General features: G+C 44.2%; 1 long non-coding RNA gene across 1 annotated transcript; it reads left to right on the top strand.

Moving 5' to 3' along the window:
- Nucleotides 1–1,982: 1,982 nt before the first annotated feature.
- Nucleotides 1,983–27,384, top strand: LOC148184404 (uncharacterized). The gene is made up of 3 exons (XR_015772416.1): nucleotides 1,983–2,389; nucleotides 11,419–11,576; nucleotides 27,299–27,384. It is a non-coding gene; the product is annotated as an uncharacterized LOC148184404 (long non-coding RNA).
- Nucleotides 27,385–27,615: the final 231 nt, after the last annotated feature.

Here is a 27,615-nt window from a genome sequence, read left to right as displayed (position 1 = left end):
ATTTCATCAAGCTCTCTGGCACATTTTTCCACAATAAATTAGATAAATTTTTTTTTGGTGGTAGTCATTTCAATCAGAGTCACCTTTAGTTTGGTCAAATTGTCTCTTCCCCCTTAAAGGAAGGCTGTTATCAGACAGTGGAATGTCAAGGCTAGATTAGATGGTTTTGGTTTTTAAGTTGGACTTTTTCATGGCCAAATTTGGAGTAAAACTACTGGAAGATACTTTGATCTAAAGCTTTTTGGCACACATTCTGTTTTCTGAAAATAACACCCGTTTATGGTCCTGGGATGTTTAGGAATTATGTGGAAGTATTTTTGAGTGTCTTTCTGTGGAACTTGAGAATACCTTAAAGGCACTTAACAAGTAGATTATACTGAGCAAGATGAAAATACAAACTTACATGGTTATATTGTCATAGCAGAATGTCAGAAAAATCTGAGGTGAAGAAATTAGTTTTTTGTTGAAGAGGGTACAGTTTCATGGCAACTGCTTTGTCACACGCGTGACTTCTGCAGCTCAAATGTCGTTTGTGTGAAAACTTTGCTCTTTTTACTTACCTGCCACCCATCATGCACCAAAGCCTGGTTCTGCCTCTGCTAAAGTGACCTGTTTTCCTGCAAAGGAGGCAGTTGTTCTCTGATGTTTGCTTTCTAACTCCTGGAGGCCTAAAACAGCAGGAGAGAGAGAGGGGCTGAGTGCTTTACTTGAAATTTTCAAGCTGAGCCAAGGGAAAGAGCAGGGTGTGGGAGCGAGACCCATCTCTCAGGGCAGTGGGGGCATGTTCTTTGGTTGCAGTCCAATTACCCAAAGTATTTTTAGTCACCTTTAGTTGAGTACAGCAGGTGGATGTTAAGGAAAACTCTTCTGTCTGATCATTCAGATTCTTCTCTGAGAGTCACACTCATTCTACCTGAGGCTTTTAACTGCTGGGACTGAGGCCATGTTGGAATTTGGAATTAAATAATTAATATTCCAGTAATTTGAGTATCTTCTGCAACAAGTAAGCATGTGTTTTTTATTTATTCTGGACAATATGGCTTAAAAACTTTAGGATCACTTTGGATTCTACTGAATCCATCTCTCCAGTATAATCCAGATGTCCTGTAGCTGGCTGGTGTTTAGAACTGTCTTGCCAAAATAATAGTTCCTTAGAAATAAAATGTGTTGATGATTTTTCTCCTTCCCTTATCTTTACCTGAATCTCCTGCTTATATCAGACTGAAGTTTTGTTTGAGTAAGTCTGGCAGGAATTGGATCATATCTGAGTTTAGAAGAAGCTGGAACACAAAGTCTCTTAAAAAACCAAAGTTTCAAGGCTACTGTCTCTAGCAAGACGATATGGATGCTAAATGCTAAAGAGATTACCAAAATACAATAAAAAATTACTGCCAATACTTTGGGAAAGCAGTGAATTTTCAGGAAACAAACTCAGGTGTTCCTATTGAGAGTATTCGCTGTATAGAGACACAGGAACCAAGTTTCCAAACTGTGCATTGCTGTGATGGTGTTCTTGTCCTCAAATGCAAACAGAATGGAGCACAAGGTTAATGAGCTTCAGACCAAGCTGAAGCAAGAACACAAGGAGTCAGGACAAATTGGAGTAACTCCTGGGAATGCTATGCAGCATCTTATTACATGTTACATCATGAGGAGGGAACCCAGATTGTTGTCAGAAACTAGCTAGGAATATGGTTCTAACACTGGTACAGCCTTGCTGTTGCTGACCTGAGAGGTGACATGCTGCATTCCTGAGTCTGTACCTGGTCGGTATGGATGTCCATGAAATCAGAGCATCAATGCTGCAAGGAAAAACAATGATTAAGAAGGTCAAGCTGGGTAAGACCCCTGGGGATACTTTTGCAGCATGAACTACAAGAATGTGACCAGGCATTTCAAGTTACAAATGAAAATGTGCTTGTGATACCTTTAAACAGTGCTGATTTTTATTTTTTTTTTTTTTTTTACCCAGGGTGAAATGATGTGAAGAAGAGTGGGGTCTGAGCACTTCGCTAATACCAGAAAAAAAAAAAATAGAGGGCATTGGAAATTATATTCCTGGTAAAATGCGTCCTGGCTTCTAGGCATGCAGTAAAGTGATCACGTCAGGCAACACAGAACAACACCTAGTGTAGGCTTCTTACTGCTCATCCAGGGGCATCAGACCAGTGAACCTACTAGATCTTTATTCTGAAAGGAAAGAACAAGAAAACTGATAAAAGTTATGGGTTGACTTTGGCACCAAGAGTGACTGACTCAGTTGGTCGACTGCTGGCTCAAGACTAGCAGAAGAGAGAGAACACTGCACATCAAAAAGTCTGCAAAATCAGCTTGACCCTGATGCATGTGGAATGATTTTTGCATAGTACAGCAATTTCAGTTGGGACTGGTAAGTAATGGATCCTGAGCAAGCAAACAAACAAACAAACAAACAAAAGCCATTTAAGTTGCACAGTGTATAACTAAGCTGTGGAACTCTTTGCCTGCGGTAGAAGTGCTAGAAATGGAAAGTAGTTAGATACCAGTAGTGACTCAGGCAGGCCTCACAGAGATTTGTCAGATGGTGGGAGAGTATTTTTAGAGAATCACTGAATGGCTGGGGGTGGGAGGGAGCTCTGTACATCACCCAATCCAATGCCCCCCCAAAGCAGGGTCACCTGGAGCAGGTGGGGCTGGAATGTCTCCACAGAGGGAGACTCCACACCCTCCCTGGGCAGCTGTCCCAGTGCTCTGCTGCCCTCAATGGAAAGAAATTACTCTTCATGTTGAATGGAACAACTTCTCCTAGTGTATAGCCATATGAGTGCACTGTTCTCCAAAATTCTCTTGGCACACCCTGTCACCCAGGGAAAGGTGCTGACAGTTTTTTTTTGGAAATTACAGGAATCAGCACATCTGGAGCATGAAATATTGTCTTCACCCTAGAAAATCCACCTTCCATGACTGTAGCACCTTCCCTACCAGGAAAACAAAAGGCTCCTAAGCTGGAGAGGCTGTTGGACTGATGGCTGTGTTGCAGCAGCAGTGTTTATATTTGCTTCTGAAAGGTGGGCACTTGCTTTGTTAGTGTGTCCTCTCTAATAAAACAGAAGTCCTTCTCTTGCCTCTGTGCAGTTCAGTATTTGTAGAATGCTTTCAGGAGCCTACATGAAAGGGTATTTTAGATGCATTAATTATTAGTGCTAAGCACAGCTGCTTTGTCTGAGGGCTTTCTTCCAGCTGAAAATGGGTTTGACTGCAAGGAAACATATTTTTCCAAGAAGACTATATTGGTTTTAAGTCTGGGAAGCAGAGAAAGCGAATAAAGCTATTTTGTTTAAAAAAATATTTTCTTCAGGGATGAAAATTATATCTCCCCTTATTTTAATTAGAAGTGTTATTGTTTATGAAAAACTGTTGTTTAATTCATCATGGGGAAATGGTCAAACACTAACAAAATGAATAGATTTGGAAAAAAGTAATTTCCGCAGTTACTTTCAATCATTTGCTTAGTATTGACAGAAAATTTTCTTGGAAGCTGTCATCACAGTCAGAAAGCAGACTTGGAGTTTAATGAAAAGTTTCAGCAAATACCTGCTGTGTGTAAAAAGCACCCACTTTTTTTTTTTCTCCCAAGACAAAATTTTTCTTTAAGACCTGTCATACCACAGTATGGAAATTTTCTATGATAATACAGGGTTTTGAAGCTTGGATGGTGGGGAGACATTCTTACCTATCAGTTTTTGGTCATGTACTAATATTACTGATGACTTGCTTTGCTGTTTATGTTGCAGGTTAAGAGTTTTACTTCTATACTCTGGTCATAAAAGAGCTTTTGTTATTTTATGATGTCAGCCACATTAAAATAAACATTGTTTTCCTGTTGAAGGGCCTCAAAAAGCTTCAGTCTGAAAAAAAATGAATGGTTTTGTATTATTTACAGCAGTCATGTCCTTTTCCCCTTCCAAAGTTAAGCTGATGCTAAAAGTACCTGTTTAAGCCTATCACCTAAGTGCTAATAATAGGGAGAGGGTATTGATTTAAGAAAAAAAAAAGTAGGAACTTGTGCTATTGAACTCATCATTTTGTAAGAACAGAGCATCTCAAGCAAGTGGGGAAAGCCACTTTGTTTATCTGGCTTGTGCTCGGTGTTATGGAAACACAAACACTTGAAAAAAAAGCAATACAGCAAGTGTTGAAACGGGCACGGGTGCAGCACTAAGCTTCTTCTTCAGCAACCTGGAGGAACAATCTAGCAGAGAAATTTTCTTATTCTTTGGTCCTTGATGCCCCACTTCAGGTATTACCTGATGTTTCTTGGGGCTGTGACTTGTGAGATAGGAAAAGCTGTAAAATCTTCCTGAGAACTGTGTTTAGCATCAGCTGAGCACAAGGTTGGCCTGGATATGGGCAGTGAAGAGCCAGGGGTTACTCTGCACTGCTCTCTTGGATCTAATTTGGAACACCTTGCCTTTTCTTACATTTGTCTTGTAATGTTTAGTAAATCTGTGAAGGTTGGACTTTACAATTGTACCCGATGTTCTTAAAGGTCTTTTTCCAATCTAAATGATTCTAAGAGAGTAAAAACCTCTACTTTATTTGCTTGGGGTTACTTTGCCTTGCATTATTGTGACTGGTGGGTGTGCAGATGTTTTCACCTAGCCAATAAATGCAGGACAGTTCAGCACAAAGAGGGTGGGTTGGGCACTCCAAGGTAACCTGTGAAATGGCCTGAATGCTGCTGTTGTCTGGAGAGCTTGATGTGAACAGTTCTGCCATCTGCCAGAACTCTTTGCCAAATTAATTATAGATCAACTGTGAGAAAGTTTGAATGACCTTTACCAACCATGGTGGCATTCCCCTATCAAAAATATTGTCCCCATGTTCCCCAAAAACATTTAAGGTGTATTGTAAGTAGCAAGATCGGAAAATGCAGATCCTGTTTCCAGCTCTCTGTGTTTAGTCACTGGCACTTCATTGAAGACTCTAGATCCATCTATGCTCATTTAAAACTCTGGCCTGAGCACTTAACAGAGGATGCTTGGAAAGATTCTGACCACATTTAGTATTATTTTCTTTCCCCTTGGGTGTGCAAATTGGGTGTGCAAAGCTGCTGTGATAACTTTGGCCTGGAGATCTAGCACGGAGCATATTGTCTGCGGGACTGTGTGTCCTTGGCTCACAATCGGGTGGGAAGAGGTGCTGGGTTCTGGGTTTGCATGTGCCTCTCCTTTTAGAAACAGTTTGGGCAAGTGGAGGAACAGTTCTGCAGAGCCATTACAGTCTCTTCTGTAACGATGTTTGGGCACATTTTAAAGCCTTTATTTCCTCAGCCACGAAATCTTCTTTGAGTGGTTGCATTCTATCTAGTCAGGGCTTTTCCAACATTGGTTTACAAGCCTCAGTTGGTGTGCTTGCCATAGTAATTCCTGGCTACATTTTATTGGGAAAGTCTTGAAACTCATAGGGTTTGAAGAGGGAAGAAGCATTCCAAGTGGGAAATAACTTCCACAATTCCCAGTGGCATGGACAAAAGCCAAATGCCTAGGACTTCCTTAGAAAGTCTTCCTCTTTGTAAGGGATGTGCATTCTTTATATTTTCTCTGTTCGTAATAAAGTCATGCTGCTTCCATCAATATATACAACTGTTCTCATTTTACCCTTCTCTCTGCTCACTGTCATTATCCAAAATAGTCTTTAACCAAAAAAATAGATTAAACTAACCTCCTCTATTTTTTATGTGCTCCTTCTTAGTTAAATGTGTTTGAGCTGATGAGCTATCACTTGTTGAGTCACGGCAAACCCTTTGTCCACATTATGATTAGTAGGTATTTAATTGCCTGCTGAATTAAATTGTTATTTCCACCTTCCCATGGTTATTTTCCCTTATCTCCTTTGCCATTCACATTACAAAGTAACAATGTTGTAATTATTTTGAAAAGAATGAAATTACATTGCCTGTGAGACACGCAGTCTTGGTAGCTCTAACAAGGTAGAACTGTTGGGTGGCAGGCAAGAGTGTCATCCTGCAAAATATGAAAGAAAGGCACAAAGGGAATTACACACATTATTTAAGAAGGAAGGGGTCATCTTGATGTTGACTGAGACAGATGTGAACCTGAAGATCACTGTGTTGAGTAGGAGCACAGCTATAGGTTTTGTGTGCTGCAGTCAAGATCCTGATGAAAAATACTCAGGAGTGAGTCAGTTACCCAACGTGGAAAGTGAGTTGTTTGTGAGTTCTGCATCCCTGTGCCCTGCACACACAGCCCTGGATGATAACTTTTAACTTTCATATTTCAAATGTTACTAGAAAAAACTTAATGTTTTGGACTGTTTATAGATTCTCATCCATTCTGCCTTATTACTGTGTTTTCTGCCACCATCTAGGGTTTTCCTAGGGTGTTCTCTGAAACCCTAGTTTTCTAGGGCTCTGAAAACAAAGGTGTTGGTCCAGTCATTTCCAACCTTGGCTTATGGGCAGATTGGTCCTGATTGAGCAATATACTGTGAGCAGCATCAAAGTATCCCTGTCAGCTCTAGAAGCAGGGAGCTTGGTTTATCTTTTTAACTTGTCTGTCCACATAGCAGTGGCAAAGGGCATTGCAAGCAAGTGGCTGTTCACAAAGTGAGTGAACCGTCATTCTAAACCTAGAGAAGTATTCCAGGTTTAACGTAGAGCATGAGGTGCATCCCGGTAGGATTTGCCCCAGTAACTTTAGCAGCACGTCCATCGAAATGTCCCGTGTCACACCCCGGGGTTTGCAGCCTCTCAGGTGTCTCTCACCTGCCGCACAGCCACCCCCGCTTCTGCACGGCCCTGGGGACATCTGGTGGCGAAAACTGTCTTGGCATTCCGCACAGAATCCCGCGGAACTGGGGTCGCAGAAGTCCAGACAGCACGGCAGTAACAGCTCACATACCCACCCATCCAGCGAGCAAGAGTTTAACACAAATTATGTAGATAACTAGTCCAGCCTAACCAGCTGACTCGTTGTATGGGTGCACCTTTTTTCGTGCACTAATACTGCTGCCCTGGTTTGAAAAGCAAATGGGTTATGTTCAGTCTCACTTGCAACCAAAAGGAGTTTTTTGACCTGTCTGAAATGACCATGGGATCTATTAATACATTGTAGAATTTAATATTTCTTTTGGTAAAAGTACATAGTCATTTTAAATTAATTTTCCAAAACAAATAAACAGAATTTGCTTTGAAGGGTCCATGCTAGCCCAACTGGTTGATGACCTGCTCCAAAAGCTGAAAGATTTATTCTTTTCTTTTACAAAGGTAGGAAAATATGATGACCAAACATCATGCAGGTCCTTTTATCAAGGCACAAAAGCCTTGTATTTTACCTCCTGTGTTTAAGTTGTTACATATGTACAAAATAGTTTAGCTGAAAACCATCAATACTAAGATCGATCTAGGAGTTGATCTGCATGTTTGTTTAACTCTTGCTTTCAAAGAAGAGATTTGCATTAGAATTGAGACTCATATAATTTAAATTACCTGTAAATTGCATATAATTTATGTTTCCTGCAAATTGCAATTTATCTTTCACATTATCTTTCACATTAGCTTTGCTAATTGAAATACAGTCAACCTATCTCCAGCCATATACGCAGGGAAAAGTTCTGTTTCCGTCACTGAAATTGGGTGGAGGGTAGAAATCTGCACTATCAGAACTATTTGCAGCATAGCCAGAGATCAGAGACATTTTACAGGGCAAGCATCAAGTCTTTGGAACAATCACCCACAGCTCCCTTTCAACATAAGTCTCCTCCTGACAATGAGTACCTGGGTCTGAAAATGGCTAGTAACCATTGTGCATCCCTGAAACTGGCAATATTATACAATAAACAGTTGCCTTCTCTGTGCCTTCCTGGATGTATATAAAATTTGCCATGGCTGAAGTCTGTCTTTTGGGAAGTTCCAGAGGTACTTGTCTGGAGTTAACTTACAGGGTTCCTGTCAAAAGGAATTGGTATTCCAGCAACTCCTTGGCCAATTCCATGGCAGTACTAAAATAGCTGACTGCCTTACACATCAGCTGGCCTTGCTTAGGTGGAACAACTCAAATGTTTTTTAAAGCAAAATAGTTACCATGCTTCCATTGCTTCCTGCAGCAAAATTCTTCTGGCCAAAAAGATTTCAAGGGAATGAGTGCTTTTATTTTTCTCTCCATCTATTTCTATTTATAGCTTATGATCGTTGGGAAATGTATGACAAGAAACTAGGAGAGGAATGGATTTTAGGACTTGAAGGTCAAATATTTTGTTCAAGGGAAGCCTGAGTTGTTCATGATGGAAGGGACAGCCTGATGGCAAAGCTATGTGCTGTGTTTAAGGTACACAGCTGCAAAGTGAAACTGATTAAATTCAGGATTAGATCTTCAGTGGACACAAAAGATTCTTTCTCACACACATACAGTGCTCATCTGGAGTCCAGAGCCTCTCTTGAAGCTGTTTTTGATATGAAATTCAGCAGCCTTTATGACCAGATCAAATGCTCTTTTCCCTCATTGTTCATAACAGTAGTTGCAGTATGAGAAAATAATACTCAGCATCAGTAAGAAATATTCAACTAAGTACAAATAAAACTGTGTTCCATCATTAATTTCTTTCCCTACAACACACTTTCCCATGGTCATTTTATCCACTGATGACTGCATCCCAGCTGGAGCAGGCTGGCAAAATTAATCCAAAGTCCTTGAATTCAAGATGATTTAAATGGACAAGGGATCCTTTTCTGAAGTTATCAGTTTAAAGCTATCTGGCACTTGGCCTTCAAACTGTGAGCTGTATAATCCTTATCTTGGTAAAGTCAGCAGCAGTGTCTTCACTGACTTTAGCAGAAGTGGACCTTAGATCATTACAGCCTCAGCTATGATCCTTTGAATCATTTCACCCTCAACAGCATACAGCTGTGTGTCAGATGTGATTATTTCATTGCTTATTCAGGTTTTCTCTCATTTCCCTCTGTTTTTCTATTGCAAATGGTATTTCACCTTCACTGTTTCATATTTTACCAGACTTGTTTTGAAATGCATTGGTCTTACAATTTTTAACACTATCCATTCCTCCTGCTCCTTGTAATTTTCAATTCCACATTCCAGGCTGGGATGTTTAAACATTTTTCCTAAAAGTAGGGTGGCACTTCATCTTGGAGCTCTTTGGAGACAATGTCCAGTCACAAAATCTCAGTCTAGGTACAAGGTTGCTCAGAAGTTTTATCTGGGATCTTGATTCCTTTTAGACTTATTTTAAATAAAAAAGGTAAAAATGAGAAAAATATTTAAGCTTGCATTATGTTATACAAATTTTCCTCAACTATTGTTTTTTAAGTAAGAGTTTTTGTGTTTTGAAATCATGCTTCTCACTTTGGGAAAAGAAGAAGATAAATCAACAAACTTGAAATATGTCTGTGTTACAAGACTCTCTTCTAATTCAGTGGACAGGTCTGGGTGATCCCAAAGAAAACAGAGAAGGGTGGAAGTGTGAAAGTAACTTACTGCTCTAATGTCACTTTGAATTGCATGTGTTCATGAACACTCACTTCAGGAACTGGTGATCCTTCCTTGTTAAATTAGAGGAGTCTTTGGTTCTGCTCTCTTCAAAATGGTATTTCAAGTTGTATCCTGCAAGAGCAAAGTGTGTAGGGGCAATGTATAATATACAGGTATGCAACAAGTATTTGACTCAAAAACCTAAGCCCTGTAACTTTGAATTATTTAAAATAGAGGGCCAAATGATGGTTTCAGCTGCAGTCAGCTGGGCAGGTGGTGTCACTAACTGACAAATTTGACCTAATGCCTGTTTATTGTGATTTTTGGTATTTTTGGCAAACTACATAAACAAATACCCTCGTATTTTTCTTGGCAAACAGCATGAATACCACTCTTGTTTTATTCTCTTTGTCTCAGCAAATACTTAATGGCAAGTATTCATCATCAAATAAAGTGTGAGATCATGTGCAGTGCAAAGCCCATTAGCTCATGTGTTTTGGCATCCTGCTGGGCTGCAAGGTCTGCCACAAACTTGGTCAAACTGTGCATGATGCTGACAGTGTTTCCCATGCAATAAGAACCAGATATCCTTTCTTCTTTGTGCTCAGAAGTGGGTACTTGACATGGTGAGTAGTGGTGGTGTGATACAGGGTTAGACTTGTTTGGCTAATGAAGACCTGTGTGTAAAAATGACATGTGAAACTGAGATATTTAAAATATGCCCTTATTAGGACTTTTAAAGACCATTTACACCCACTGTGCCTTTTTTCCATCCTGCCTTTGCCCACCTTTTCTCTACCTTTTGTAGCACATCTCTGACTGCTTCCTCTCCCACTATGTCCCCTGCCCCACTAAGTGGCTTCAGTCAGCTTAAAATACCATCCATTGCCATGAGTAATGAGCTCCTCTTGGAAGGTCTCCCTGGGAAATCTGAGTCTGGCTTCTCCAGCAGTATTTGCTCTGCTGCTGATGGCTCTGACATGAGTCCTTCAGTTACCAGATCAGAAGTCAAGAGGGCTTGTGCATGCTGAAGCTCCTTTTCCAGCAGTGCCCTGGGGATATGAATATCTACTTGCCTGTAAGTCACTTTTGAAACTCCTGCTAAATGGCTGACAAATGGAAGGTAGTCACTATAGACAAACCAAAACATTTGGTTTATAAAACCAAAGACATTTGGTTTTTAAAAATTACAGTGCACTGGATTTGCAGATGGGCTGCTTGCACAATACTTCTTACTCTTGGCCTTCTAAGCATCAAGCTTAATGAGCCCCATGTGCCCCTGATGACTGCTGTAGTCTACACACGTACTCTGTTGTTTTTCAGCGTTTCTCAGAGCTACATGGATGCCAAATTTAGTGGAATCACTGGAAGGGCTCTATCTAGCAGCATGTACCCTAATCAGTGGTGAAGCCAAGAAGTGTTTAAAGGCAACCTGATGGCCAGATCAATCCTGCAGTAGGTTATTAACATGAGCTTGGGGGGGGGGGGTTATGCCAACAGGCTGAGTTATTGTTCAAAAAAAGTGAAAAAAGTTGCTGCCAGAAGTACTTTGATAATGTTGTCTGCTTTTAAAATATACCTTTTCAGTCACTTTGCTCTATGCTTTTCCTTTATGTTGATCAAAGATGTCAACATTCACATTTTTGTCACTTGGTCATTCTTCACCCATGTAAATGGTAAGTCTGAGAAAATTAACTCAGTTTAAGGTAGAGCTTGAAAGGTTTATGAAGGGAACTATAAGACACAGTTTTCTACCTTGATGTGGACTCTGTGTGAGAACTGGGGGGGCATTTTCAGTCCTGATTTTCCAGAGCACGTGCTGTAAAAATTCAAAAGATACAAATCTGCGTGTACCTGGTACAGTACTTTCATGCATTTACAATTTTATTCCAGAGTAGCAACAAGACTCTTGACAAATTCTTGTTATTTATAGTGGCTGCTGGCTGTACCTCCACCAGAAATCTTGGAGGATGTGGAAGATGGAGGACAATATTGGAATGTCTTGCCTGTGCTGCTGCTGTCCTTAGGTAATCACCTGGAACTGCGCATCAAAGGGACCCATCTGTTCTGCCATGCCTGGAGGGGAATCAGGTAAAGGTGGTTTATCAGCTCCTCAGTGCAAGTGGTGAAGTGACAGAGCAGTTTACATAAATCTTTGTAAACGTGCACTGAGGTGTTCCATGGCACAGTACAGAGTTGTGAAAAGAAACAATGTAATATACATCTCAAAAAGATGGATACTAGCAGAAATTTCTTCCCCATTATCTCTTGATATTAAGGATATGCTCTAACAGGGCAGTTGATTGTTGATGGATGCAAGTATTGTCCTTCTGTGAGACTTTGGAGCACTGATGCTTCTCTGTCAATTCTCCATTTCTTTGATAGTTCTGGATTAAATATAAAAAACTGGCTTTGTTTAAGTCCCTCTAACAATTGGCAATAGAGTTAGTGGGAAATAACCTACTTGGCTAAGTCTCCCACGCTGTGTACTGCGGCTTCATTTTACATAATTTGTTTTGTTGAATTTTGTACACTCTCCTCCCCCCCAAAACACTTTTCTGGATGGCGAACGCCACAAAATCTTCTTGTGCCCACAGATGGCTTCAAGGCTTGTAATTATTCTGAAGCTCAGAGCTGTTACTTCTGAAAGAAAAACACATACAAAAAACATACCCAAAGCAAATGAAACCAAAGTGTTTGGCATTCAGCTGGTGCCACCTTGGCTTCTGGAGCCACACTGGCCTGATTGTGGGTGCTGGAATGAAGGACCCCATGTGTGAAGCTATCCTGGGCAGAGCAGAAAAACTGCAAACATTTTGATCACTCTGTGTGGCACCACACATTTTGGATAATTGAGCTAAATTGGGCTGAGAATGCAAAGGGACCGTGCACCAGAATTTTATGTCCAGCTCTTGTCTCCTCAGGACAAGGAAAATGAGCTACTGAAGAGAGTCTAGTGCAGGCCCATGAAGATGGATCAGGGACTGAAGAAGCTGGGTCTATTTAGTCTAGAGAAGACTGAGAGGGGATCTCATTAGTGTAGGTAAACATCTCCCAGGTGTGTGCCAAGAGGATGGTCCCAGACTGCTTTTGGTGGTTTCCAACAACAGGACAAGGAGCAATGGCCATAAATTAAATCAACTCAAGATGAAGAAGAACTTTCCACTGAGGATGGCGGAGCACTGGAACAGGATGCCCAGGGGGATCAAGGAGTCTCTCTCTCTGGAGAGATTCCAACCCTACCTGGACATGTTCCTGTGTCATGTGCTCCTGTGTCACCTTTGTCTTGGCAAAGGCTGTTAGACTGGATGATCACCAGAGGTTCCTTCCAACATTTACTCTTCTGAAATTCCATGATTTTTTCTATGAGAAGAGGCAGGTTGGAAAAATGGAAAGGCCAGGACATGTGAAAGCTCATGCTGGCTGGGCTGCCACAGAGATGGAGAACACAGCTTAGGTTTGAAGTTTGGGTATGGGAACACAGGAGAAACCCCAGGGGTGGCAGCTGGGGACGTGGGGATGCGTCCTGGGTGTTTCTGCGGCCAGGCTGCAGCCCCTGCTCCTGTGAAGGGATAGTGGTGAGGACCTGAGGACCACAAGAGAAGGGGTTTGAGAACATTTGAAGAGTATTTTCAGTGTTCTGTGTCAGAAATAGTGTGGTCAAGAGGACCAGGGAAGTGATTCTTCCCCCTGTACTCAGCGCTGCTGAGGCCACACGTCAAGCACCGTCTCCAATTCTGGGCCCTCAATTCAAATGGTCATCGATGGGCTGGAGTGAGTCCAGAGAAGGAAAGGGTCTGGAGCACAAATCCGATGAGAAGTGGCTGAGGGAGTTGGGTGGCCTCAGCCTGGAGAAAAGGAGGCTCAGGGGGCCTGTCTGGCTCTGCACAACTCCCTGCCAGGAGGGGACAGCCAGGCTGGCTCAGGCTCTGCTCCCAGGGAACAGGGACAGGAGGAGATGACAAAGCTTCAAGCTGCACCAGAAAATTAGGAAAAATTTATTCATGGAAAAGGTTGAACTGGAATGGGCTGCCAGAGAGGTGATGGAGTCACCATCCCTGGAAGTGCTCAAGGAACAACTGGATGTGGCACTCAGTGGTCTTGGTGGACAAAGCGGTGGCCGGCCACCGGCTGCATTCAGTGTCCTCAGAGGCCTTTTCCAACATCAGGGATGCTGTGCTTCCGCCCGGTTGTGGGGGCGCGCAGGGGCGGGCGCGGGGGCGCGCCCCAGCCCGGGCCGCGCCACGTGGCCGCGCAGCCTCCGCGCTCCCGCCGGCAGGTGGCGCGCGCCCGCCGCTGCCGGGGCGCGTCGCGCTCCCGCCCCTGATCCCGCTCCTGCTCCTGACCCCTCTCTGCTCCGCTCCCACTCCATCCAGCTCCCCTTCCTGATCCCGCTCCCGTTCTCGGCCTCGCTCCCGCTCCTGTTCTCGGCCTCGCTCCCGCTCCTGATCCCGCTCCCAGCTGCGCTCCCGCTCCATCTCCCTCTCCCGGCTTCCCTCTCGTGCCATCTCTCGGTCCGCCGCCACCCAGTGCAGGGCACTGGCCCCCGATGCCAAGCGGGTGCGGTTGCCGCTCGTTGCCCATCCCGCTGCCCCGTCCTTCCCCTCCGTGCCCCCGCCGCTCGCCGCCCCGCCGTGCTCCGGGACGCGCTGCGGGAGCGGCCACCGGGGGAACCGCGCTCACCACGGACTCACAGGGTCACTCAGGTTGGAAAACAGCTGTGAGATTATCCAATGCGACCTGTGACCGATCCCCACCTTGTCACCAAGACCAGAGCACTGAGTGCATTCCAGTCTTCCCTTAAACACCTCCGGGTGAGACGTGACACCACCACCTCCCTGGGCAGCCTAGTCCAATGTCCAATTACGCTTGTCATCACCACATTCTTACTGATGTCCAGCTTAAAGCTTTCCTGGTGCAACTTGAGGCTTTGCACTCTCATTCTGACCCTTCTTCCATGGGAGCAGACCCCTGCCTCCTCCTATCAGGGAATTGTGGGAGAGCGAGAGGTATTTGAGCCTCTTGAGCTCCCTCAGCTGCTCCTTATCAGACTTCTGTTCCCCACCCTTCCCCAGCTCCATCACCTTTCTCTGCACTTGCTCCAGCACCTCAATATCTTTCCTGGAGTAACCCACAACTGGATATAGGACTCAAGGTGTGGCCTCAGCAGTGCCAGTGCAGGGGACAGTCACTGCCCTGGTCCTGCTGCCACACCATGGCTGGGACACAGGGGTCATTGGGTTTCTTGGCCACCTGGAAACACCTTGGCTCATGTTCAGCCACTGTTGACCAGCACCCCTAGGAACTTTTCCACCGAGGCACTTTCCAGCTACCTTTTCCCCAGCCTGTAGCACTTCTGGGGTAAAAAATCCCACCTGCAACAGTGCTGTGGCTTCCTGGGTTGTTTGAGGGTCACGTAGCAGAATTTAAATTTTGGTTGCCCCCTTGTTCTTTGCATTCTAATGATTGTATTTTGTTTTCCTTTAAGCTTAGATTTGCTTTCCTTACACTAAGTTCCTTCCAGTGTTACCCTGTGACTCCAAATATTGGTGCTTCTCCATCAAGCTGGTCAGTGCTCCATGAAGCATTATGAGGTGCTACGTGTCAAGTACATGTTAAAATCTTTGTTGGGGGGAGGAAAAGTGCCAGCAAAACTTCAGTCCTTGACATGAGAAGAGCAGACATCAGGCTGCTCAGGGAACTACTGAGTAAAGTCCCCTGGGAAAACACTTTTGAAGGTGCTGTGGTCCATCAATGCTGGCCATTTTTCATTCACCACCTCCCAGAAGCAGACAGTTCTGGAACACCTTAAGTCAGATGAAGCAGAAAGTCAGCTTGAGTAAGCAAGGATCTTCTTTGGAAGCTTCTACCAAAAAAGAAGACCTTTCCCTGGTGGGAGTAAGGTTAGATGACACGGAAGGAATACAGAGATGCTGCTCGCTGCTGTAGGGAGAAAATCTGTGCAGCCAAAACCTAACTGGAATTGGCCAGAACTGTGGGGGACAATAAAAAGAGGTTTTATTAAGTATGTTAGTAGCAAAAGGCAGTCCAGAAATAACATGAGTCCATTGATGAGGATAGTCATCCTCAGAATAGGGACATTCAGAATAGGATATTTAGAAATAGGGACATGGACAAGGGAGAGCCTTGAACAGAGAGTTCAACCCTTTCTTCTCTTCCATCTTCAGCACAGGTGATGACAGGGGGTCATCATTAACCCACAATAAGAGGTCCCAATGCCCTGAGCTGGAGCACCATGGATATGAGAATGATCAACTCCCAGTTGTCCCTGAACTTGGATGGGATGTGCTGCTCCAGCTGTATCCCTATAAGTCTATGCAGCCTGATGGAATTCATAAAAAAAAAGTCATTGAGCTGCTGATATCATAGCAAAACTTCTCTTGATGATTTTTGAGCAGTCTTGGGAATCTGGAAAAGTCCAAGTTTACTGAAAGCTGGTGAATGTCCCAGTTTTCAAAAAGGGCAAGAAGGATGACCCTGCAAACAACAGGCCTGTCAGTCTCCCTTCAGTAACTGATAAAATTATGGAGAAGATTATTCTGGGAGGTATTGAAAAATACCTGGAGGACACACTGGTCACAGCCAGCTCAGGTTTGTGAATAGAAAGTCTTGCTTGCCAAACCTGATTTCCTTTTACAGCAACATAATCCACATGGTTGATCAAAGGAAGCCAGTTGATGAAATCTTTTTGGACTTTAGCAAAGCTTTCCATACTGTCTTTCCCAGGATTCTTCTGGACGAAATGTCCATCCCACTGCTGGATAAATACATGATGTGATGGGTGAGCAATGCCACACGGGTCAGGCACAAAGGATTATGGTGACTGGAGTAACATCAGACTGGGTATCTGTTGCTGCTGGGCTACTTCAGGGCTCCATTCTTCTCCCTGTGCTCCTCAACATCCTCATAAATTACCTGGATGCAGGACTGGAAGGTGTACTAGGCAAGGCTGCCACTGATATTGAATTGGGAGGAGCTCTAGAATCTCTCAAAAGCAGAGAGGGCCTGCAGCGAGACCTTGACAAATGAGAGTGCTGGGCAATCACCAGCCATGGGAAGTTGAACAAGAAGTTAAAAAGAAAAACTGCTGGATTCTGCCTCTGGGATATATGGACAGACTGAGGAATGAGATATTGGAGAGTGGTGCCACAGGAAGGGACCTGGGGGTCCTGGTCGATGGCCAGAGCCAGCAGTGTCCTGGAGCAAGGAGGGACATCCCTGTCCTGGGGCACCAGGCCCAGCAGGGCCGGCCCGGCCAGGGAGGGATTGTCCCGCTCTGCTCTGGGCTGGGGCGGCCTCACCTGGAATGGTGCGTGCGGTTCTGGGCCTGACAGAATAAAAATGACATTAAACTGTCGGAGATGTGCAAAGGAGGGCCGTGGGGATGGAGAAGGGCCTGGAGGGGCCGCGTGAGGAGCAGCTGAGGGCACTTGGTCTATTGAGATGGAGGAGAGTGAGGGGAGACCTCACTGCAGTTCTGCAGCTTCCTGCTGAGGGGAAGAGGAGGGGCAGGCACCGACCTCTGCTCTGTGACCAGGGACAGGGCCCAGGGAATGGCCTGAAGCTGTGTCAGGAAAGGTTTAAGTTAGATATTCAGAGAAGGATCTTCCCCCAGAGGTTGTTTGGGTATTGGAAAAGGCTTCCCAGGGCAGTGGTCATGGCACCAAACCTGCCAGAGCTGAAGAAGCATTTGGATACTGCTCTCAGGAACATGGTGTGACTCTGGGGCTGTCCTGTGCAGGGGCAGGAATTGGACTTGATGGTCCTTGTGGGTTCCTTCAAGCTCAGGATATTTTATGATTCTATGATCCTATATTTTGGTTCTGCAGTTTTTGAAATCTGACTGTGTCAGGGACCTTTAGCTAATTTACACGAGCAAGCTGGGAAGAAGTTTCACACACAAACACTGAGTTTTTTTCCCATGTATATTACACACATGCACACAAACACTTGCATATCGTGGAGGGGTGTTCTTGCTGGGTTGCACCAGTGCTCATCCCTTGCTCTTCCCCTGCTGAAAGATAACCAAGTGAACAGCTTTGGCCTTCTGAGCTTTCTCCTTCACTCTCACCAGACAAGCCCAAACATCAGGCAGCTGTCCAGCAGTCTTCATATTTCCTTTATTTAGGGATGTGGTGTTTTCAGATCTGTGAATCAGCAGTGTGGCTGGGTTTCAGTTCTGCAGAGGGAAGTTACATGGGTAATGCCACCTGTCACCCATAGTGCAGCCTTTTCAGTGGCATTGTCTAATAAAAACACACAACAGTAGTACTTGCAAGTCACCTGGGTTCCATTTCTCGTGCACTGGCAACGTAGGACAGAGTCATTCTCCCAAAATTTTGAAAATAGCTAAGATCCCATACTGAAGACTTACGGAAGGAGATCTTCACTGCTTAAGTGTATGGCAGTCTTTACTTATCCTTAATGACAAATTATTAATATAGTTCAGGCAAATACATCATTCTCAACAGCTCCTTGTTTTTTGCCATTCTCTCTGGTCTTGTCCTTGTAAATTCAATTTCACAGGCACAATCTGTAACACAGCAGGTGCCAAGTGTAGCCTTCTTGTTTTATAGGATCCAACTAACTGTCTACGTGGGATTCATTTAGACAGCAGCATAGGCAGCAATGAAAAAAACCTTGTGTTTCTGCTATACAGAAAGAAAACTGTGCTTCTCAAGTAGCCTCCCCTTGCAGTTTCTTGTAGGGTTCTTAAAGATCATCTACTGCCCTGCTCCTATGGAAGATGGGTCTGGACACTTTATGAATTCCATGGAGAAAACAGTCATGAATGTGACTTTGCTTTGCAGTAGAAGTTTTGTAGGTTAGGCTGAGAAAATCAGTGGTGCTGAAACCAAAGGAACTCAGGGACCTGGATATCTTTGAGGGTTTGGACTTCTGTTCTTAGTGGAGGTTTGTTATTAAGGTTCCAGAGCTTGGACTATTAAAATTTTGCAGATTCACTCTGACTTGTGCCAAGTAAACTGACCCTGTGTAAATGCCTTGGTCCTGGTGTAGGAAAAGGAGCTCCCTAACTCATTGCCTCTACTATTCCTCCTGGTTTTTAGAGCAGATACAGAAAAATCTTGTGGAGGTTTCTCTGAGGGTAGCCTTTGTGTAGATACATATGCACAAAACATCTGTATGACAGAAATCACCCCTACAGAAAATTTGCTCTAATTGACACTGCAGTAGTGATCAAGAAGGGCGGGGTGATTGGTGGGGCTGAACTGCATTTTGCCAGTGGGATGGCTGTGCATCTGGAGTTCACATCTGCAGAGCTCAGATGCAGAGATCTGTGCATGGAGCTGGCAGAAGAAGGGAGGGGTGAGCACAGCTGAGGGTGCCAACACAATTAAAGCCAAAGAGAGAAGTGACTATTTCCTATCAGCACCCTGCACTCTGCACCTGAGCACCAGATAAAGCAGGATCTGAGCAGGGATTTGCACCATGGCAGAAACCAACAGAGAATGCAAGGGCTGCTTTAAATTTGGTGGCAAAATTAATGAGCTTCTGTGTGTCTGACTGCTCTGATTCAGGGCCTGCAGCTTGACCTGGTTCCAGTGTACAACAAGGAATAGGCACCCTAAGGAAATTGCATGCTGAAGGAGGAGCACCCTAAAGGCACCTCTGTGGAAGCTTGCAAATGCAGGAGGTTGTTGCAATCTCTCCTGCTCTCCAGAGTGCCAGTGATGGACTCAAGCACTTTGAAAACCCTCTGCCCAAGAAGAAATGCTTGTGGTTGCTTTGAAGTGAGAAAAACAGAAAGCACCCTTTTGAAGTCAGCACAGTAGCTGGAGCAGGATGTTGCTCTGCTGCAGTTCAGATCCTTTTATTCAGCAGGGCAGTGGCCAGCACACTCATCTGGGAGACCTATGTAGGGAATGCAGAAAGTGCTTTGGCTTTAAGAAGTAGGTGTGTGCCAGCCTTGCATGTGGTTGGTTGTGCTGGTGGAGGTCACTGTCGAGGGTTACATGTTCTGGTTGAACAGTAGCATGGAAGAGATCTCCTCATCCTTTAGGAGACACAGTGGGACAGGCTGAACTCCAGGTTTCCTAGGGCTTAGCCTGCCAGAATGTCTCATCTGATGCATGAGTGAATTTCCCCACCACTCCTGAGGGGCAAAGTGAGCAGGCTGCACTTATGGCTGGAGTATGACAAGTTGGCTGCTGGGCTTCTAGTTTTCTTTTTTTTAGAAAAGTTACATTTAGTGCCATAGACCACATTCTAAATGTCCCAGAGAGAACCTTTGCCTTTTACTTTTTAGACACTAGCCATAATATTAGGAAACAGTGTTGGCATATTAGCAAGTGTTCCTCTCCTAACCTTTTTCAGGAGTATTCTGGGTTCATGCCACAGATACTGATGGTGATGGGCTGCCAGCAAGTAAGTGATAAAGCATTACTTGCTTCTTACGTACCTGGTTATGTGTAAGACTTGACTATTTTAGGCTAAGTAGGAGGAAAAATTTTTTATGACCTTATAATTAGAAGTTGTGTGAGAATAACAGCAAGACTTATTGAGTCATTCTGATAGCACAGTTTCCCTTTTTTTTTCCCATTGCTAAATTAAAAAAACCCAAAAAACAAAGAACCCCCCAACCTCCCCCCCACTTCCCCCCCCCAAAAAAAACAAACTCAAAGAGCACTTCAGCATGTTTTATAACACAACTTTAAATAAGCAAACAGACAAACCTAATTTCAGGGGGCAGTCCAGAGCTCTCTGCTACATAGGTTCATGGTAACTGAAATGTGTCATGAGGAACTGAGGAATTCTGATGGTCTGGCAAAGAGCAGATGAGGCAAAGGACACAGAGGTGATACTCAAGAACATCTTGGGATGATAATTACAGGTGGAAGATGTGAGAGACAGATAAATGAGTGACTAAGCTGGTAGTGGTATGTTGACTTGCTACACTACATCCTTGGTACCAGTGACAGTGAAAAGCAGCTCCATTTGGATCTACTAACTAAATTAATGATGCATTTATTTACCTCCTGCATCTCCCTTACACTTCTGTTTCTCCCCCCTTCATTTCCAGCTCCTTTCATGATGTACTCATGAAGCAGTCATTTCTGATCACCTTCCCAAAGATTTTTAGGCAGCTCAAGGGGAGTTATGTACCCGCTTACCAGTGAATTTCAAAATACATGATAATTCCACCCTCTTTTTTAGAGCAGTGGAGCTACCCCTCTCCCTGAGCGATACTGCTGGGTTGTCAGTTTTGTTTTCAGTGTCTGTCAGCAATTTCTTTCTAGTGACTGGTCACTGCTATAGCAGCCCCACAGCTAAGTCTGGATGACAAGGCACACATTACTGGCTTTTGTGCTTAAATCAGAAATTCCCAAGAGGAGGACAGCTCAGACAGGGCCTGGGGAAACTGCTGTAGGACCTCTTGTTTGTGTTGGGTTTGAGACATAGTTTGAGAAGGTGGGAGCTGAAGAAGAATGCTTCTGTTGAGTCCAGCACAATTCTCTGTATGACAGAACCTGGACGCAGTCTTGTCTTCCTGTTTAGGTTTTTGTCAGATAATCCCTGCTGCATCCCAGGCACCTGGTTTATTTGATTGTCTGAGGAAATAAACTTCTCTCTTCCTTGAGTCATATCCTAAGGATCCCACTCAGCAGGTGTCTGTCAGCAGTTGCTCAGGACCACAGACTTGCATGATGTTTTATGAACAATAAGAAACATGCCCAGCACCAAAACTTTTCCCAGAAACAGAGCTTTCTTATTACCTTAATTTTTTTCATGGGAGGGAGTGGGGGGTGTTGAAACTTCCCCCCAGCACTCCAACACCCAGTGGTCAGTTTATCTGCTGGTGTGAATCATTACATCTCCAGTCTGATCCACTCTCATTTACCATCTGTCTCCTTTGTTTTTCCACATGGGTCTCTGGGGGAGGGGTTTCAGGTCTGCTGAGTGAGATGAGTCTGTAATGGGAGGTGCATGAACATCTGCAGACTGAGTCCTCCCACCACCCTTCTCCTCCTCTTCCTCCTCGATCCTGCCTACCCTTTGCTGTCTGCCATCCCTCCTACATGGTTTGAGACTGGCCAGATGTTTTCTAGGCTCAGAGCTCCTGGAATTTTCATTGCAGCTGACATTCCAGTGTGCTGTGGTGTCGGGTAACCTGCCCTGAATGCAGTGAAGAGGCACTGTCCTTCACCTCTGAGGCTGGAAGCTTTAGTGTACTGGCTTGTGAGGGGAAGACCTGGGAGATCCACTGTTGTTCTGGAAATAAAGAGTCCTGCTATTCTCAATGCCTTCTCTGGGCTTTACAGATTGTGTGTTTTATTGTATTTTTGCACTTATGGAGACAAAAGAGTGAGCATATTTTGGTGGCCCACAGCATGGCTGTGAGGTAGGTGAGAAGCTCACCTCTTGTGGATGCTTTGTGGGGTTGTGCTGTCACCACAGGTGGCAGGCAGAGAGCAGAGAAGCAGATTCTCCACGAGAATGGGGGTGGGGGACTCAACATCCTTTGAGCAGGTGTACTGTGTCAGCAGCGAGTGTCAAACAGAACTGTGCTCAAAAAACAAAATCTTGTCAGTGATACCAGGTTCACCTGTAGGATTTTCCTGTTTCCACCCCCATGCTTCCCTACAACTGGCAGGATAGACAACCACTTGTACTCCCAGGCCCTTTGTTCCCTCTAGATTGTCCTCAGGCTTCCTGCTGGAAATTCATCATACCCACCTGGAGAACCAGAAGTGGATAATAACCAGAGAACCACATCAGACTAGAGAGTTTTCTAGTAACTTGTTTTACCCAGTAAGGCAACAGACTTCTCAGTGTGCTCACCTTAGGTGATTCCTCCAGCCTGAATACAGATCCTGGCTGTTTGCCTGACCCTCAAGTAGAGTCTTGTTTCTGTTATATGAGTGCAGCTGGGAAGGTGAGCGAGGCTTTGCTATCTTGAGAGGACACCTGTTTCCATTCCCCCCATTGTGTAGGTCTCCTCCTCCTCCCTGCTGGTGAGAGAAGAGGGGATCCTCCACTTCCTGTGGTGCATCCAGCTGGTGCATTTACCTCATGGATGGCAGAGATTGGCTCCACCAACTCTATCACCTCCTCAGAGTCACTGATACTTCTTCCCCTTCCTACTCCCTCCTGAAGCTCTGCCAGCGGGAGAGCAAATCACCCACCTGGCCACACCTCACACTGCTATTGTCCCTACTGCCAGGCCACACATGCCAAGCTCTGGCACTCCCTGCAGCTTGGGTGGCTGCATGTTTTCATGGCAGTTCCCTCTGTGTCACCACATCCTTTCTGGTGGATCCTGGAGAGGGCTCCCCACTGAGTGGATACCATGGCTGGGCTTCTTCCCAAGCAGGGTGACCACCAGCTGAACTCATCTCTAGCCCTTGGTGCACAAACTGCCCTACCCTCATTCCTGCACTCCCTGGGGGCTGCTTTTGCAAGGTTCCAGGGATAGCTGCTGTTCCTCCCTTCCCCTCTCACGCTGAGTCAGAGCTGCTCTGAGTCAGGTTGTACTTGGGCACTTCAGCACTTGGGTCTGGGGTGTCCTGCTGAAGTCTTAGGACTAACTCTCAGTTTAAAATTTGAGAACTTTCCTGGAGATAAGTCCTTTATATTTTCCATTTTCCATTTTTCACTGTGTTCAGAGAAAAAACGAGGTCCTAACAGGTGAAACATACGTTTCTAAGCATCTCCCAGCACTTCCCAAAGTTGCATTTAAGCCATAGCAGCTTCTTTTTGTTGAGACAAATGAGATGGAAATATTTTTTTTTCCCTCTACCTGTATGTGCTCAGATGACCTAGCTGTTCAGATTCTTGCAGTCCACTCTTATCTTAGTGATAATCCTGAGAGGTGTGTGAGCAACATTTGGAGAATGTTCATCTGCTTGATGTTGTCCTTCACAATGGCAGTCACAACAGAGATCTTAAAACAAAGGGCTCTGTGTGTTTTACCAAGAGAAGCCACAGTAACAGGTTTCAGTGTAAATGAGAGTTGTATTGCCTTCCATCAGAGATGACTTGAAAATAAAGTACTTTGGTGGTAATACTGCAGATGTCTGCAGGAAACCCAGCACAGCCTTGAACACTGTAGTTAGATAGCTGCGCAAAAAAGTACATGAAGGGAAAAGCTAATGTGCAATACTTCTATTTAAGATAGAGGGAGGAAATAGAAATTGTGATAGCATGCTATTTCAAGTAATAATAGAAAGTACTTGATGTTTACATGGTGAATGGATCAATACTAATTCTGTAGTCAGGGCACATACAGTAGTTTGGATTATACAAGTGATAGATGCACTCAGTATAGCTGAAATTTCCACCCTGCAACATTTATTTCTCACTGCGTGTTAGATGGAATTTTCCACCCAACTATCTGAAAGGATTTGCATAAGAATGGTGATAGAGCAGTATTCTTTAATGATGTGCTTTTCTTTGTTAAACTTCAGAAATGTCTACGATGCATGATGAGGTTCGGATGAATTGCCAAGCTAATGCTTTTATATTTTCTTTAAAGAGCTTATCTTCACTGTGTTGTGGGAGTTACTTTATATTGTTGTCATAAAGGCAGCAGCAGTAAAGCCAACTTTGTAGCAACCCTGGTAGGTGCCCCCTCCTCCTTTACCTGCAGGTCTTTGGTGCTGCTGAAGGAGGCAGATCACACCACCTCTTACCCACCACCTGTTTGCCTCACTGTTAACTTGTTTGTGCAGCTTCTGTGGCGCTGTGCATGACATGACTCACGACTGGCTCTGTGTCATTTTGCTCTTAAAACAATGGCCCTCTTGGCATTCAACCTAGATCAGCCCAGGCTGCTGTACTGTTTGTAGAAACTGGGTCATAACCAGGATCTTCCCAGAATGTCATCTTGATTTGAAAGAAACTCAGGATTAAACAAAATGTTAAAAATCTTCTGCCACTGGTGATTTTTACAGAATGATAGAGAAGACCTTTTGTTTTGTTCTTGAGTTCCTTGGTGCAGAAGTCCAATTTTTTAAAATATGAGGGGAAAACTGCTTGAAATTGGTGGATTTTAGGAATGTAACCTGTTGAGAAGCAATATTTCCTTCCTTGGCCATTGGCCCAGTGAGTCACCTTCTAACCTGCACTGTAGTGAAGCTGTTCAGAAATCTCCTGCAGCAGGAAAAATAAGCAATACAAGTGACTATGAGGTTTGTCATCAATTCCAGTTCCATGTAGGGTGCAATGATTCCACTTTCACAACAGCTATTAGACAGAGAGTGGCTAATTCTGCCCTGAATCAAGACTTCTGTAGCACAGCATGAGTGTAACGGAGTAACAATTTGGGTTTTGTTGAGTTTGCTTTTTTGTTTTATATTTGCCTTTACTGATAACAGACATTAATTGGAAAGAATTTTGAAATTATTATAGGAAAAAATTTACAACATTTTCCCTAATGATCTGAGACTGCTCTGATATTGGACCTTGTGTCAAAATCAGCTGTGTTTTCTTTTGCTTGTGCCTCTGAAAGGATAATGGTACCTGTGTATGCTGCACATGAACATTCTAGCTGTGTATGAGAGCCCAGCATATCCCACATGTGTACCTTGGTAGTCAGTCACACCCACAGGACAATTACTTACCTTCTTGTGCTCTCCCTACTTCTTCAGCCTATCCTCCTCCCCTTATTCCAAACTCCAGGATAACCCTGTAGGAGAAGAATGGCACAGGTATCTGGGAGAGAAGCAGGGAAGAAGATTTTTATATAAAATCACTTTCAAAACCAAGAAATAAGCAGCTGCAAAAATAAGCACTGCCTGCGAAGATGAGGAACTGAACCCCAAAATCTGCACAGTGACTTCCTTTGTGTTCATTGGGGAATTGCTGCTCCAGCACCCCTGTCTTAGTGGCATCCCTACATCCCTGTCAATTTGTTGGTATCTCTCTCACCAGGCCCAGTGGCCCAAGGGGGACCTGCTGAACCTTCCCCAGTGCCCTTGATGGTGCAGGGGTGCCTGCTGGTCCTGCCCTAGTTCTTGGGGTCCCTGTTGGCCCTTTTCTCCAGGGTGCTGTATATTTGTGCACAAATATTTTGTCTAAACCATATTTTTGTAAAAATGTGTTGGTGCTAATATTTAGACTAGCATGTTTGAGGCATAGCACCCTTAAATGCAAGCTTGTAGTTTTAGTGTTCTGTTGAATTTTGGATGAGTTACAGATTCTGTTGCTTGTGTGTAGCCTTGTCTGTCTTGTGTGTAGCCCCTTTACCAGAACATGCCCCTTGTCTTGCCTCTGGAAACCTTTCATGGTGATGGCACTGTGTGTTTAGACATGGAAATCCATTACCTGGGTTCAGAAAGGGAGGATGTCCAAGATGTGAAGCCTCTAGTTAATGGAACTGGCACTAGGATGTACACAAAGATGACCTAATGGAGGAGGGGACACTAAAAAGGTCACTCTACTGATGCTAGAGCTGAAAGCGTGAAAAAAATGGGGAAAAAAAGCAAGGTCAGCTTTAAAACACAAATGGTCTCTTTGCTTGACTGCTATGTACTTTCCCCCCCACCCTGTGAAAACATGCAGAGCTGGTTTCTGCAATGCTCTTCCAATCACATGACAAAAGAGATGCCTCTGTGGCCTGGTTCCTCCATCACACTTCCCACTGCATGTGTCCCTGCCCCACAGGGTTGTTCTGCGGTGCTGGATGAGGCATGCAGGTACTGGGACAGCTGTGTCTTCTTGGAGTGGTGTGGTCTTGTCAGATGTCACATGCCTGACCGCTGTTGCTAGTTATGTCTGCTAAAATGGCAACATGGTTTAAAAAAATTTACCCAACTTCAAAGAGCAGCCAGAGAGAGCATGAGATGAAGCTGCATGTGTATTTCTTGCTGTATTTTACACTCTGCTCTTGGTGGCTGTTTTGTTACAGCCCTGTCTGACACCTCAGCATGCCAGCTGCACTCGTTTTGCACAACAACCAAATCCCCAATTACTGCAATTGATGTTGTGATGCCATTTATACCTGTTTTCTGGCTAGGAACTCAGAGGCCTTTTCCCCCAGCTCTGCGCCTGGTGACTGTGGGCTGGAGTGCTCTGCTGTGTCTGGAGAGTCCCAGCCCTAAGTATTTGGTTTTTTTCCAATCTCCCCCTCTCATCCTGCAAATACCCATTTTGTGGAATGTGAGAGGAAAGTGGGCCCCAGGCTAAAAGGCAGTTGTTTTGAGTTTAACTGGCACGATGGGGAGTTTGTGTGTCAGTTTGTGTGGCATTGCATGTGACACTCTCAGCTCCATGTCTCTTTGCTTTCTGGATTTTATGTCTGCAGCCAGTGCTATTTTAATTTGGGGTTTGTTTTTAGCTGACCTGTGTGGTGGGACTAAGTAACTGCTGCCTTTTTGTCAGCAGAAGACATGGGTTCTGTAAAGCTATGGCCATGAAGATAAAGATTTATAACAGTGCAGGAGAAAAAGCCCACAGAATTATTTGAGGAGCCACACTATGAAGGATAAGTGTACAGGAAGCATTAGCCTTCTGTAAAAACTCCTTTGCTGGTGAGAAATTTAATACATAGCCTTGGTGAGAGAAGAAATTCTACCTCAATGATGTTCTGAAATGCTCTATTTAAGAATTAGACATGAGGAAAAACTTAGCTTTCTGCAGCTTAGACTATTTGCATTTAGATATTTTAAACATTTTCTTTAAGCAATGGTGCTTAGTAACTCCTAGATACATAAATATTGCTTATATATAAATTATATGTACTGTATTTTATACACATGCATGATTGTTTTACTTTCTCTCTTGTATTTCTCTGTGTACAGCAATCTTCTGTGTATTTTTTTTCCCTCCAATAGGCACTTGGAAGAGGATATGATCACAGCTGAATTGTACAAGCCTGCTTCTTACTACTTGAAATGACAGCAAGGTTTTTATCACTGCATTTTGGAATCATAATTCTCTCTAAGATGAAAAAAAAAGCCATATTTTTTTTTTTTTCTCCTGATGAGAGGTGTTAGACAGGCAGTGCTGGAGACTAAGGTTTCCTTTTGGATGGGGAGACCTTGATATCCAACTCAGTGGCTTCTCTTGCTGCATTTGGCTTGACTTAAGCTGCATTAGTATTTTTTGTGAAGCCTTCATAGAACACCAATGTGTTTTGGATTAAGACAGT

Source organism: Pseudopodoces humilis, chromosome 4 (genome assembly GCF_049639895.1).
Source record: "Pseudopodoces humilis isolate 2021_Gansu_Grassland_sample_001 chromosome 4, ASM4963989v1, whole genome shotgun sequence".
In the NCBI taxonomy this organism is placed as follows: domain Eukaryota; kingdom Metazoa; phylum Chordata; class Aves; order Passeriformes; family Paridae; genus Pseudopodoces; species Pseudopodoces humilis.
The sequence above is the reverse complement of the archived record's forward strand: the minus strand, read 5'-3'. Positions and strand labels throughout refer to the sequence as shown.